The sequence below is a fragment of the Callithrix jacchus genome, chromosome 13 (genome assembly GCF_049354715.1).
Source record: "Callithrix jacchus isolate 240 chromosome 13, calJac240_pri, whole genome shotgun sequence".
Taxonomy (NCBI): Eukaryota; Metazoa; Chordata; class Mammalia; order Primates; family Cebidae; genus Callithrix; species Callithrix jacchus.
Genome location: NC_133514.1, coordinates 39261209 through 39274391, shown reverse-complemented (window position 1 = coordinate 39274391; position 13183 = coordinate 39261209). Strand labels below are relative to the sequence as shown.

The 13183-nt window shown below is 48.5% G+C and overlaps 1 protein-coding gene and 1 pseudogene across 39 annotated transcripts in view; both read left to right on the top strand.

Annotated features, from left to right (window-relative positions):
• The window catches only part of FGFR1 (fibroblast growth factor receptor 1), a 60474-nt gene that overhangs the window by 27675 nt on the left and 19616 nt on the right, over positions 1 to 13183 (top strand). The window lies entirely within an intron of this gene.
• Positions 10079 to 10595, top strand: LOC144578965 (small ribosomal subunit protein uS10 pseudogene; annotated as a pseudogene).

Here is a 13183-nt window from a genome sequence, read left to right as displayed (position 1 = left end):
TGCCTCAGCCTCCCGAGTAGCTGGGATTACAGGCCCCCGCCACCACAACCAACTAATTTTTGTATTTTTAGTAGAGATGGGGTTTCACCATGTTGGCCAAGCTGATCTTGAACTCCTGACCTCATGATCCACCCACCTCGGCCTCCCAAAGTGCTGGGATTAGAGGCATGAGCTACTCCACCTGCCCATGTTTTTAATTTTTTTAAACTGAGAGTACTAAATGCTCAGTATTCATACTGTGTGCATAAAAGCGAGACTGAAGGATGAATATGTGGTGTGTGGATGGATGGGATATGAATGAAGCAGTCTCTGGGTATGTGCTCTCCTGGAAATTCATGGAACAGACCATTGGTCCCAGATTTTTAGATTTCATGGGCCAGCAAAATTTCCCCCCAAATTTTTGGAACCAACAAAGGATTACCAACTTTTTTGCCAAGTAAGAACATTTAAAATAAACTAATGCTGCCTCCTACCATTGCCATCTAATTCTTTCATTGCAGTAAAATATATGTAACATAAAATTGACCATTTTTATTTTTTTAAGTTTATTGATTATTTTTTTGAGACAGGGTCTCACTTTGTCACCCAGGCTGGAGTGCAGTGTTGCACTCTCAGCTCACTGCAGCCTGACCTCCTGGGCTCAAGAGATCCTCCCACCTCAGCCTCCTGAGTATCTGGGACTACAGGTACATGCCACCATGCCTGGCTAATTTTGTGCTTTTTTGTTTTGTTTTTTATTTTTTTTTGGATATTTTTTGGTAGAGATGAGGTCTCACTTTGTTGCTCAAGCTGATCTCAAACTCCTGGACTCAGGTAATCCTCCCACCTCAGCCTCCCAAAGTATTAGAATTAGAGGTGTCAGCCACCATGCCTGACCAATTTTTAAATTTTTAATTGATGTATAATGGTTATGTATAATCGTGGGGTACAGTATGATGTTTTAATCCACACACGCGTTATATAATGACCAAATCAGGGTAATTGGCACATCTATCACTTTAAATATTCATCATTTCTTTGTGGTAGATTTTCACTATTTTTAAGTGTACAGCTCTGTGGCATTAAGAGGCACTAAGCTTATTCACACTGTTGTGCAGCCATTACCACCATCTATTTCCTGAACTTTTTTACCTTCCTTGATGCCCCACTCGTTAAATACTAACTCCCCCATCTCCCCTCTTCCGGCCCTTGGTATCCACTATTCTGTGCCTTTTCATTTTCAAAGGATTATTCATTGTCTCAGTCTCATCGTGTAAAACCATAAGAATTTCTTTACGGTGGAAAAAAGATAACTTTATGAAGCCCATTCCTTTCTCCACTCTGAGTGGGCTGTGACCCAGCTCCACCCTTGCAGGGATGAGATGGGATTGGGGGAGATGGCAGACGTTTGGAGCACTGAGAGTCCAGGTGAACTGTGGGCTCAGCCACCCATGGCAGGCTTGGGGGGCCAGAAGGCACATCCTGAAACAGATGAGGCCTCTACTAATTCATCAGCAAGTTTAGGGAGCAGCAACTTTTCCCTGCCCAGCTGCCCGCGTTTCCTTCCCCATACAATTTCTGCTGAGCTTGGGGGAGGGGAGGTTGTTCGAGAGGCCCAGGCCGGGTGAGGTGGGGGGAGGGTGATACATTCTTTTCTTTAAGGAACCTGACCGAACTTTAAGGTCAGAGCTCAGTGGAGAGTGGGAGCTGCAGGGTTACCTCTTTGCCATTGATTCATCTCTTTACCCTCCCCCGCTCTTAATGATCTTTCCATTACAGAACCCAGACCAGGAAGTACATGACAGGTCACAGCTGCAGACACATGGCTGGGAGGCCTGGGCTCTGGGCCAGTAGTGGGAGGGTCTGAACTCCCCTGCAGCAGTGGGACCCCTACACACACACACGCACACACACCACTTTAGCTAGCAACTTGGTGGAAATGTTCTTACGTGCTGTCACAGGTGATTTTGAGTTGGACTTTGCTTTGGGTTTAGGATGTGATTTATAATAAAGGCAGGAGAAGACCTCCCCAACCTAAGTGTTTAGATCCCCCCAACTTTCAGTCTACCTAAGTGGTCCTTACCAGATCCTGGGAGCTTTCTATCATTGTGCAGATGCCCCAGCTTATTTTCCCAAAATGGGACCCACCCAATATGGCCTTAGAAGCTTCGCAAGGTATCCGCGGCAGTTCCTAGTCACAGTCTTAATGCCTCCAAAATAGTATGTTTTCCTCTCTTTGGTTCTATTAAAATACCAGGCCCAAAACTTGTTTTTGGTGGAGGTCTGGATGCAACAGCACAGCCTTTGCAAACACAGATAGACGTGGGTTCAAGTCATAATGGATAAGTTGAGCCTCTTTCATTTTTCAGTCTTCACTGGGGATGGCTCTTTCCACTCACAAGTTGTTCAGGAAATGTTAATTGACCCTAAACTGTGTCCTAGGGGGCAGTTGTCACACAGGAGTTTCTGTCTCTACCGCCAGCTGTGTCATTGGCTCTCTTCCCTGAATCTGCCAAGGCTGGATTCTGGTGCCAAATGTGAAATGGTGACACAAACTTCTAGGAACTGTGAGCGTGGACCGCGCTCCTCCCATAGCTGCAGGGCGGCTACCTTTGCTCCTCTCGGATGAGTGAGTGAACTTCCCTCTTTCCAGAGCAGTGCTTTCCTCCTGGTTAGATTGGAGGGAGAGAAGCAAGGTGTGTTGGGAGGAGGTTGAGCGAATGGGTGTAGTAAGAGTTTTCGCTACAGCTCTGTTCTTAATGCATCAGTAAACAATGGGGTGAGAACTTTTGCTGGGGAGAGAGGAAGGAGGGAAGCTTCATTTAAGACAACTCTTGGGTGCATTCCTTTGTTAATCACGTAATTACAGTGCTTCTCCCAGCACAGGTGGGGAGGAGGTGGGGGTGCTGGTGCCCCTCGGTCATTGGAGAAAGGTGGCAAAATCCCTAGAGGAAAAAAGTACAGATTTGAAGGAGGCATCAGATGAACACGTGCACAGAAGCTCCAACCCCAAACTCAGTTCTGAGGCTCCTTAAGCACCCAGAGACCCTTGCCTCTTAAGATCCACACGGAGCTCTCCAGGCCGAGAGTGCTTTCCGCCTGGGGTTCCCAAGTGGGGTTCTACACGTGTCTTGTGGCTGAGCTAGGTGGGGGGTGACCTGTTTTTGGGGGGGTCTTGGGGCGGTCGCAGGGCCCGGGTTGTGACTTTGGCCAGCGCTGGCGGCTCCGCAGTAAATTACAGTGATGAGGTGGGACACACAAAAGGCCGAAATCTTTTTTTAATAAAAACAAAACAAAACTCCAGGCCCCAAGCCCCTGGGCTGCTGAATGGCCATGGCTTCCTGTCAGGATTAGCCAGGCTGCCTGGGCCTGTGTGCGCGGCCTTTCTCCTCAGGAAATACCTTTAGTAAGCCCCGGTGGGGTCCCCATGGCAACGCGAGGGGGGACCTGCTGGCAGGGGCCATTCAGCCCGCCATTGTCCCCCGGCCCCTTTGTTGTGAGCTTTATTGCCGGCCCTCTGGCAAACACAGCAGTTTGCACCGTTTTGTCAGGCTGAATGTGGAGTTTTTACATTTTAATAGGCTCTTCTGGCAGTGGCCCATTTGCATGCAAAATGTCCCTTCTTACTCTTTTCACTTTCTTCAATTTAAAAAAAAAAAGCACTTCTCCAAATCCCCCGGGTCGGGGCCTGGTGGACGCCAGTGGCCCTGGGTGTCAGGCCTCACTAATTGATTTGGTGCTCCCGGCTCTCCTTCCACACATACCTGTGCACCCCATTTTTGCAGCTTTCCTACTTGTGGACTCCATGAGTTGAGGGAAACACATGTTTCAGGCTCCTGTCTCCACCCCTGTAGGGTGGTGGCTGTGACCCAGGACTTGGCGAGATGCTTCTGCACTCTGGCCGGGTCCTGCCAGCCGAAGGTAAGTTTTCAGTTCCATTTCAAAGCCAAAATAAGGTAATAAAAAAACCTCTGCAGAGGGCCCCCGGAACCCTGCTGTGCCGTTCTGTGCTCCTTTTAAGTTGCTTTCAAAGCCACCCCGAGTTCCTCCCCCAGCCACAATTGCCCCCTCATTTATCTCTGGGGAGTTTGTACCAAGACTGTAAACATTCCTGGACCACCAGTTCCGCCATGTTGCTGAGGAGTTCAGCCTTTCTCTCCTAATTTTGTTAACCCAGAAATCCAGAAATCAAAAAGATGGAACAGGGGTGATAGAAATGGCTGCCCTGAGGCATCATGCTACTGGAGAGGATGCCTTGGTTTTGTTGGGGGCCAGTTATCGAAGCCCTAGGCCCTTTGGGGTACAGAACGTAGAGTAGGTAAGACAAAGACCTCCTGGCATTCCAGCAATACGAGGAAGTGCGAGACACGGCCACGGGCATGTTCAGGTCTAGGGGAAGGCACATTCAGGTTGCTGGGAGGTGGAGAATGTAGTTGGGCCAGTCTCAGAAGAGTGAGTTTTAAGGCCTAGGAAAGTGATGGAGATTATTGCTTGTTGGAGAGAGAGAAGGAGGAAGGCAATTAGGAGAAGAAAAGGGAAATCAAAGGGGCAGTAAGGATATTGGCTCCACCGGGGAGGTGGAACTAGGGCAGTGGCTCTACCAGGGGCAGAAGAGGAGATGATTGAGAGGCTCCAGACAACTTGGGGCTCTCATGGAGTGTTGGGGGGACAGGAGGCAGCAGGCAGGTCTGGAGCCATCAGGGCTTGAGAGCCGGGACCCCTGTGAGCTTGTGCGGTCCAGAGGATGTGGCCTAGGGGGAGGGTTGACCAGCTCCTTTGCCCAGCGTTCTTCATCTTCTCAGTGGTCATGAGGGGTCATCAGCTGTAATCTGTAATTAAGAGTGAGGGATTCAAGAAGAGAGAAGGTGTCAGGTGACTGCTGGGGATTGAGCTGAGGACAGGGGAGGCAGGGTACTGTCTCCTATGGCCCAGACAGAGCAGCACAGATGTGGAGTGGGCCACCCCTCATCACTCTGTGTGCTGTGACAGTGCTTGCTGGACTGAGCCCTGGGAGAGAAGCTGGACACAGTGGAGGGGACCAGGACTCAGCACATGCAGCCTCTAGAGCTTGTCCCCGTTTTGTGACTTCGTGAGCCATCTATCTCCCAAGCTCCATTTTTCCATGTTTAAATGGGAAGGAACATGAGTTACCTGGACATGAAGAAGCAGGCCCTATGAAATATTGAGTGCGATGCCAAAATGGGGCATTATTCCTGTTCCTGAGTCTGCTCCTATCACAATGAATAGCTCCCCCATTTCCTCCCCTGCTGCATTTGGACAGCTGAGCCTGCTGGACTCGCAGGGGCAGGAGAGTGTGTTTTATAATTAAAAGCACTCAACTGTAAGGTAATGATTGATGTAAGCTATGGGCTTGAGGAAATGAGGGAGGGAAGGGAGGATAAGGCCAAAGCAACCAACTTCAGAATCTCGCAGGAGGAGGTAGGTTGTAGAGGTGCCATTAGACAATCAAAGGGCTGAGCCAGAAGGGCTTCCTCACCTGGGGAGGTCACGACACCACGAAGGTTGAGGCTGCTTTGTAAAGCTGGACTCTGGATGTGTGTGGATTCTGGAGAACCAGGCTACCTGTGTTTGAATCCCAGCTCTGCTACTTACTACCTAGCTGAGCCTGGCTCTGTTGCCCAGGCTGGAGTGCAGTGGTGCAATCTTGGCTCACTGCAACCTCCACCTCCCAGGTTCAAGTGATTCTCCTGTCTCAGTGTCCCAAGTAGCTGGGAGTGCAGGCGTGCACCACCACACCTGGCAAATTTTTTGTATTTTTAGTAGAAACAGGGTTTCACCATGTTGGCCAGGCTGGTCTTGAACTCCTGGCCTCATGTTCCACCCACCTCAGTCTCCCAAAGTGTTAGAATTACAGGCATGAGCCCAGGCAGTGCGCCCAGCCTGAAGATAGTAATTCTAACTTTTTTTTTTGAGACAGGGTCTCACTCTGTTGCTTAGGCTGGAGTGCAGTGACACAATCTCAGCTCACTGCAACCTCTGACTCCTGGGTTCAAGCAATACTCCTACCTCAGCCTCAGCCTCCTGAGTAGCTGGGATCACAGGCACAGGTGTCCACCACCATGCCCAGGAAATTTTTGCTTTTTTTTTGAAACGGGGTCTTGTTTGCTGAGGTGCAGTAGCGCAACCTCAGCTCAATGCAACCTCCACTTCCTGGGTTCAAGTGATTCTCCTGCCTCAGCCTGCCGAGTAGCTGAGATTACAGGCGTGCGCCACCATGCCTGGCTAATTTTTGTATTTTTAGTAGAGACCAGGTTTCACCATGTTGGTCAGGCTGGTCTTGAACTCTTGTCCTCGTGATCCGCCCACCTCAGCCTCCCAAAGTGCTCAGATTACAGGCGTGAGCCACTGCACTTGGCCAAGAATTCTAACTATTAAATACTTCACAGGGTTTTAAGTTAACACATACTGAGAACTATGCTGGTGTGTAGTAAGCCTCCACATCATAGGATAGGAATCACAATAGGATCAATCTCATAAGGTTCCTCTGAGGATGAAACGGGAGGGTCTGTGTTCAAAGCTTTGCTCGGCCTATGGGATTTAGTGAGCATGCTGGAAATGTTGGCCAGTAGTAGTATTGCTGTTTACTCAGATGTTGATGGATCCCTAGATAATATATGGGAAGGCACCTGGTAAATTGCAGAGTGCTATGCAAATATGTTGTTATTCTTCACCCGGTTCCTGTTAAGTTGTGGGGTTTGGGGATGGATGACTTCCAGACCAGAGTGGCTGCCATGGGCCCAGGCTGGTGAAGTGATATTTCAGCATGCATTTTCAGGTGCATTTGTCCATGTGACATGAATGGCCTGCATTCATAGTCTCTGCAGAGAGGTGTGTTCCCTGGGGTATCTGGTGGCTCTGTTCTATCCCTCAAGTACAAATTGAAAACATTATTTGTTACTGTTTTCTCCCAGCCTGGCCTGGTTTCCCACTGCCCCTCAGACCAAGGCACAGCCATGCCTATAAGCACCTCATTCTCTTTCGTTCCCCACAGATGTTTTACTTCCCATCTAAATCCTCCCCCTCCCTTCCCTACCATTTTGTCCACCCTCTGCTCTCACTGCCAGTACTTTGTGTTTCATGACCTCAGAGCCTGTGCGGAACCTGCCTGTGCTTGGTCCTGACATTCTCCACTTGTCTTATAAAATCTTCATGCATATCAAGGCACTATGCAATTCTTAGTGCCCCGGTTAGGGCAAGATATATGTCTTCTGGGCCTTGCACAGTGACAAGGGCTCCCAGAATCACCTAATAGTAGCTGTGTTGAAGAAAGTTCCCTGTTTTTGCCTTAGATTTTTGAGAACTGGGGTCTCATTTTTTCCTAAGAATAGCAAGGTTTGTATGGGTTTGGGCTTCTTCATGGTTCCATTCCCACACGCTTTATAGAGCCCATGGCTGGTGGAAGACACAGATTTAGAATCAACTGGGAGGCCAAGATGGGCGGATCACTTAAGGTCAGGAGTTCAAGACCAGCCTGGCCAACAGAGCAAAACCACATCTCTACTAAAAATACAAAATTAGCTGGGCATGGTGGTGCTCATCTGTAGTCTCAGCTACTCAGGGGACTGAGGCATGAGAATCACTTGAACCTGGGAGGTGGAAGTTGCAGTGAGCCAGGATTGCTTTTTAAATGACTATGGGAGATTTTTGTCCAGTCCTGCCAGAAGCAAAATGCCGCACACATTGGGTTGTTGGGAGTTACAAGCCTGCAGTATTTGGGGGGAAAGTAGGAAGGGAAGAGGGCCTCATTATCATTCATCATGTTCCTTAACTTGAACACACCATGGGAAAGTCCCCTCCCATCCTGCCTCTGTCCTTTCTAGCTGCTTCATTGAGGATGAAAGGACCCAAAAAGTGTGGGTCTCTGGTGGGCTTCCAATTTCCTCTTAGGGTACAGAGGCACGTTAAAGAAGCAAGGTAGGTTTGATGTGTGAATCCCTGTCGCTTGCACTGAAAGGAGCACTGGTTGCAGCCTGCACAAATTCCCAAGGTCCACCCACCACCTGCCTTGACCCAGGAACCTGCATGGTAATGAGATCAGCACCTTGAGTCCTCTAACGATGTTCCAGTTAAACCCTAACCCTGACCTTCCCACTCCTATTGATGAGAACGCTGATTCTGTTCTATTGTCATGGAAGCATAAGGCACCTTTTTGTTGTTGTTGTTGTTGAGAGAAGGTCTCACTGTTGCCCAGGCTAGAGTAAAATGGCATGATCATAGCTCCTGCAGCCTTGAGCTCCTGGGTCACGGGATCCTCTCTCTTCAGCCTCCCAAGTACCAGGGACTACAGGCATGCACCACTATGCCTGGCTAATTTTTTTACTTTTCTCAGAGATGGGGTCTCGCTGTGTTGCCAAGGCAGGTCTTGAACTCCTAGTCTCAAGCAGTCCTCACACCTTGGCCTCCCAAGAGGCTGGGATTACAGGCATGAGCGTCTGCACCCAGCCCACAATGCACTATTAACACATGGCACCTAGAGCCTGTAATAGTGAACAGCCAGCCTTTTCCAGCCTCAGGCTAGGTCATGGGGAATCCAGATAGCAGATGCCCTCCAGCCTCCATTCCCCACCTTGTCTCTCAGGAAACAAGATGCATAAAATGCATAAAGCAAGTGTTTTGGTGCCGCTTCCCTCACAGCTTCCCCATTATGCATTTTGCGGACAACCTTTGTATCTGATTCCAATTAATCGGGTTCTCCAAGAGTTGAAATGTTGGTTTCAAGTGACTGAGCGATCAAGTGGCGTTATTTTCTTCATCTTTCTTGGGCAGCCCAATAAAAGTGTCAAGTAGCTTTACCCTTTGCTAATGGACACCTAACAACACCCTGGCCTATGGGTCTTGACCAGAGAAAGGCCGGCTCAGGGCAGCCGGAGCTGAAGATGCAAGGACCTTTCTAATGAAGACATAAGTGAGGGATGCTGGAAAGACCAAAAGAGAATGGAAAGTACTGACATGATAGTTGCAGGGTGCCAGTGCGCAGTCATGCCCCTGAATCAGCCACCTTACATAGCCCAGGGTCAGGACCACTGCACGGGGAGGGCCTGGTAAGCGTACAAGCAGTTGGTTCCATCTCTTCCTATAAGAAAGTGGCATCGGCCAGGCGTGGTGGCTCAAGCCTGTAATCCCAGCACTTTGGGAGGCCGAGGCGGGTGGATCATGAGGTCAAGAGATCGAGACCATACTGGTCAACATGTTGAAACCCCGTCTCTACTAAAAATACAAAAAATTAGCTGGGCATGGTAGCGCATGCCTATAATCCCAGCTATTCAGGAGGCTGAGGCAGGAGAATTGCTTGAACCCAGGAGGTGGAGGTTGCGGTGAGCCGAGATTGCGCCATTGTACTCCAGCCTGGGTAACAAGAGCGAAAGTCCGTCTCAAAAAAAAAAAAAAAAGAAAGAAAGTGGCATCATCCCTGCTTTGTAAACAGACCCTGACACACACCAAGGGCAACTCCTAGCCATGGGGAAAAGCCACTAGAACCCAAGGGTAGGCTGATTTTTGGTTCCTCTGAAAGTTAGCTTTTGCTGGACGCCAGTTTCAGTTCTGGCCTTATTCAGTAGTCTCTGGGTTTCTGACATTGTTAGGAACCAAGGGACAATTATGATAGGTACGTCTGCTCTGAGTTGCTTGCTAATTTCTAGGAGAGACTTGGACACTTTGGACAACAAAGAAGCAATACAGGCCGACAGTGGTGGCTCACATCTGTAATCCCAGCGCTTTGGGAGGCCAAGGTGGGTGGATCACCTGAGGTCAGGAGTTTGAGACCAGCCTGACCAACATGGTGAAACTCCATCCCTACTAAAAATACAAAATTAGCCGGGTGTGGTGGCACATGCCTGTAATCATAGCTACTTGGGAGGCTGAAGCAGGAGAATCACTTGAACCCAGGAGGCAAAGGTTGCAGTGAGCCGAGATCGTACCATTGCACTCCACCTGGGCAACTAGTTTGAAACTGTCCCTCAAACAAGAAGTAATCCAGTTCTTTAAGATGTGGTCATAGGTGGTGTGGAGCTGCAGTCTGCCTGCTCCTTCTCACTCAGCACTATTCCGAACAAGTCAGTCAGGAAGCCGCGCTGGAGCCATGGCTTTTAAGGATACCAAAAAACACGTGTGAAGCTGGAGGTGGCCATTCACCAAATTCGAATCTCTCTAATGAGCCGCAATATAAAATCCCTGGAGAAAGCGTGTGCTGACTTGATCAGAGGAACAAAGAGAAGGAATCTCAAGGTGAAGGGACCAGTTAGAATGCCTGCCAAGACTTTGAAAATCAGTATAAGAAAAACTTGTGGTGAAGGTTCTGAGACGTGGGATCATTTCCAGATGAAAATCCACAAGCAACCCACTGACTTACACAGTTCTTCTGAGATTGTTATGCAGTTGGTTTCCGTCAGTATTGAGCCAGGAATTGAGGCGGAAGTCACCATTGCAGATGCTCAAAGTCAACTATTTTAATAAATTGATTACCAGTTGTTAAAAGCAATATGGGCTAAGGGTGGTGGCTGACGCCTGTAATAGCAACACTTTGGGGAGGTCAAGGTGGGTGGGTTGCTTGAGTCCAGGGGTTCAAGACCAGCCTGGGCAACATAGTGAAACTTTATCTTATTTTTTTAAAAAAAGAGAGGAACAATACATCCAATGTCTGTCAATTGATGACTGCAGTGTGGTATGTCTATACAATGGAATAGGCCATTAATAAGAACAGAGTGCTTGACCGGGCGCGGTGGCTCACGCCTATAATCCCAGCACTTTGGGAGGCCGAGGCGGGTGGATCACGAGGTCAAGAGATCGAGACCATCCTGGCCAACAAGGTGAAACCCCATCTCTACTAAAAATACAAAAATTAGCTGGGCATGGTGGTGCGTACCTGTAGTCCCAGGTACTTGGGAGGCTGAGGCAGGAGAATTGCTTGATCCCAGGAGGTGGAGGTTGCAGTGAGCCGAGATCGTGCCATTGCACTCCAGCCTGGGTAACAACAGTGAAACTCCGTCTCAAAAGAAAAAAAAAAGAACAGAGTGCTGATTCCATGCTATAACATGAAGGAAGCTTGAACACATGCTAAGTGAAAGAAGCTAGTCACAAAAGATCACATATTGTAGGATTCCACTGATATGAAATATCCAGAATGCCTAAATCCATAGACAGCAGATCAGTGGTTGCTTAGACTGGGGATAATGGATGGAGGAGTGACTAGCATGGGTCAGGTTTTTTTTTTTTGGGAGGGTGGGGGGTTGAGGATGGTTAAAATGTTCTAAAGTTAGACTGTGATGAATGGTTGTACAACTCTGAATATACAGAAACCACTGAGTGGATGAATATTATAGCATGTGAATTACCTGTCTGCTGTCTAAAAAAATACAAAATGGAATGTAATCGAGTATGAATTTGTATGGTTTAGACGGTAACTGTTTTACAGAAAATTAGAGATGAGACATTGGTATAAACAAGGCTTCATAGTTTTTTTGTTTTGTTTTAAGACAGGGTCTGGGGTGCAGTGGCTCACACCTGTAAACCCAGCACTTTGGGAGGCCAAGGCAGGCGGATCACTTGAGGTCAGGAGTTCGAGACCAGCCTGGCCAACATGACAAAACCCTGTCTCTACTAAAATACAAAAATAAGCCAGGTGTTGTGGCACACACGTGAAGTCCCAGCTTCTCCAGAGGCTGAAGTGAGAGAATGGCTTGAACCTGGGAGGAGGAAGTTGCAGCAAGCTGAGATTGTGCCACTGTACTTCAGCCTGGGCAACAAAGCAAAACTTCATCTTAAAAAAAAAAAAGACAAGGTCTCTGTCATCCAGGATGGAGTGCAGTGGCATGATGGTAGCTCACTGTATCCTTCAACTCCTGGGCTTAAGTGAGCCTCCTGCCTCAGCATCCCAAAGTGCTGGGATTGCAGGCATAAGCCACTGCACCCAGCCCCTGGACATTTTGGATGGTGGAATTGGTTTGGGGCAGGAGGACGCTGGAATGGCACTGACAGTCCCCAGGAAAGGAGTAAGCTTTGCTATGCCAGGGAGGATGCAGTCGGGGCTGAAAGCATCCAGCTCGGGGAGGGACAGGCAAGCCCTGGTAGAAAAAACGGGTCTAGATGGAGAGAGTGGAAGCCAATTGCAGGGAGCCTTAAAGGTGAGGCAGGGATGTGGATTTTATTCTGTACACAGGGTAGATTTTGATTAGGAAAATAATGTAAAGCACATGACTACTTGGAAGCATCAGGGAAAGTCAGAACTGCAGCCCCAGGGAGGCCATTTAAAAGATTATCCCAGCTAGGCGCAGTGGCTCACGCCTGTAATCCTAACACTTTGGGAAGCCCAGGCAGGTGGATCACAAGGTCAGGAGTTTCCAGACCAGCCTGACCAATATGGTAAAACCCCATCTCTACTAAAAATACAAAAATTAGCTGGGTGTGGTGGCTTGTGCCTGTAATCCCTGCTACTCAGGAGACTGAGGCAGGAGAGTCGCTTGAACCCAGGAGGCTAAGGTTGCAGTGAGCCAAGATCGTACCACCACACTCCAGCCTGGGTGAGAGAGCAAGACTCCGTCTAAAAATAAAAATAAATTATATTGAGATGGTTCTGGGAAAGAGAGAGGACAGAGCATACCTGAGCCACATTTGGAAGGGAACCAGCATCTAAGCTTGCATCAGAGGCAAGCGAGCTGGCTCTTGAGGCTTTTGGAGATCACGTATGGTGGAGTTTTGTCTGCAGGTTCTGGTTGGGATGGGCAGAAGTTATGGATCCAAGCTGGTATCAGTTAGAGCGGGTCTCACCAGGGCCAGTGTTCCTTTGCTGTTTTCTCTTGGAGGGAAATAAATGCCCGGGGGTTCTCTGCTACATTTTTGTCTTTGGGGGCTGCTTTTTTTCTCTGGGAAAGGCTGCAATAGGCCTTGTGATGCCAGAGGGTAAAAATTCAGCTTGCACAGATCACAATCTGCGAAATAATTACTCAGGTCATTTGAGGGAAATGAGATTTGATCAATAGGAATGTCTGCTCTGTTCCTTAAGAGTTGAGTCTAAACTGCTTTTCTCCTACCTTCATTTGGCAAAACCACAGACCATTAAAAATGGAAAGAATAACTTTTTCTAAGGCCCACAAAAGCTTATTTTAATCGGTTGTGTGGTCTACTCACCTTTGTGGTGTTCCCCTTGACCGGACTCGCAAAAATAAACGTATGCAAGCCTAGTGGCTTC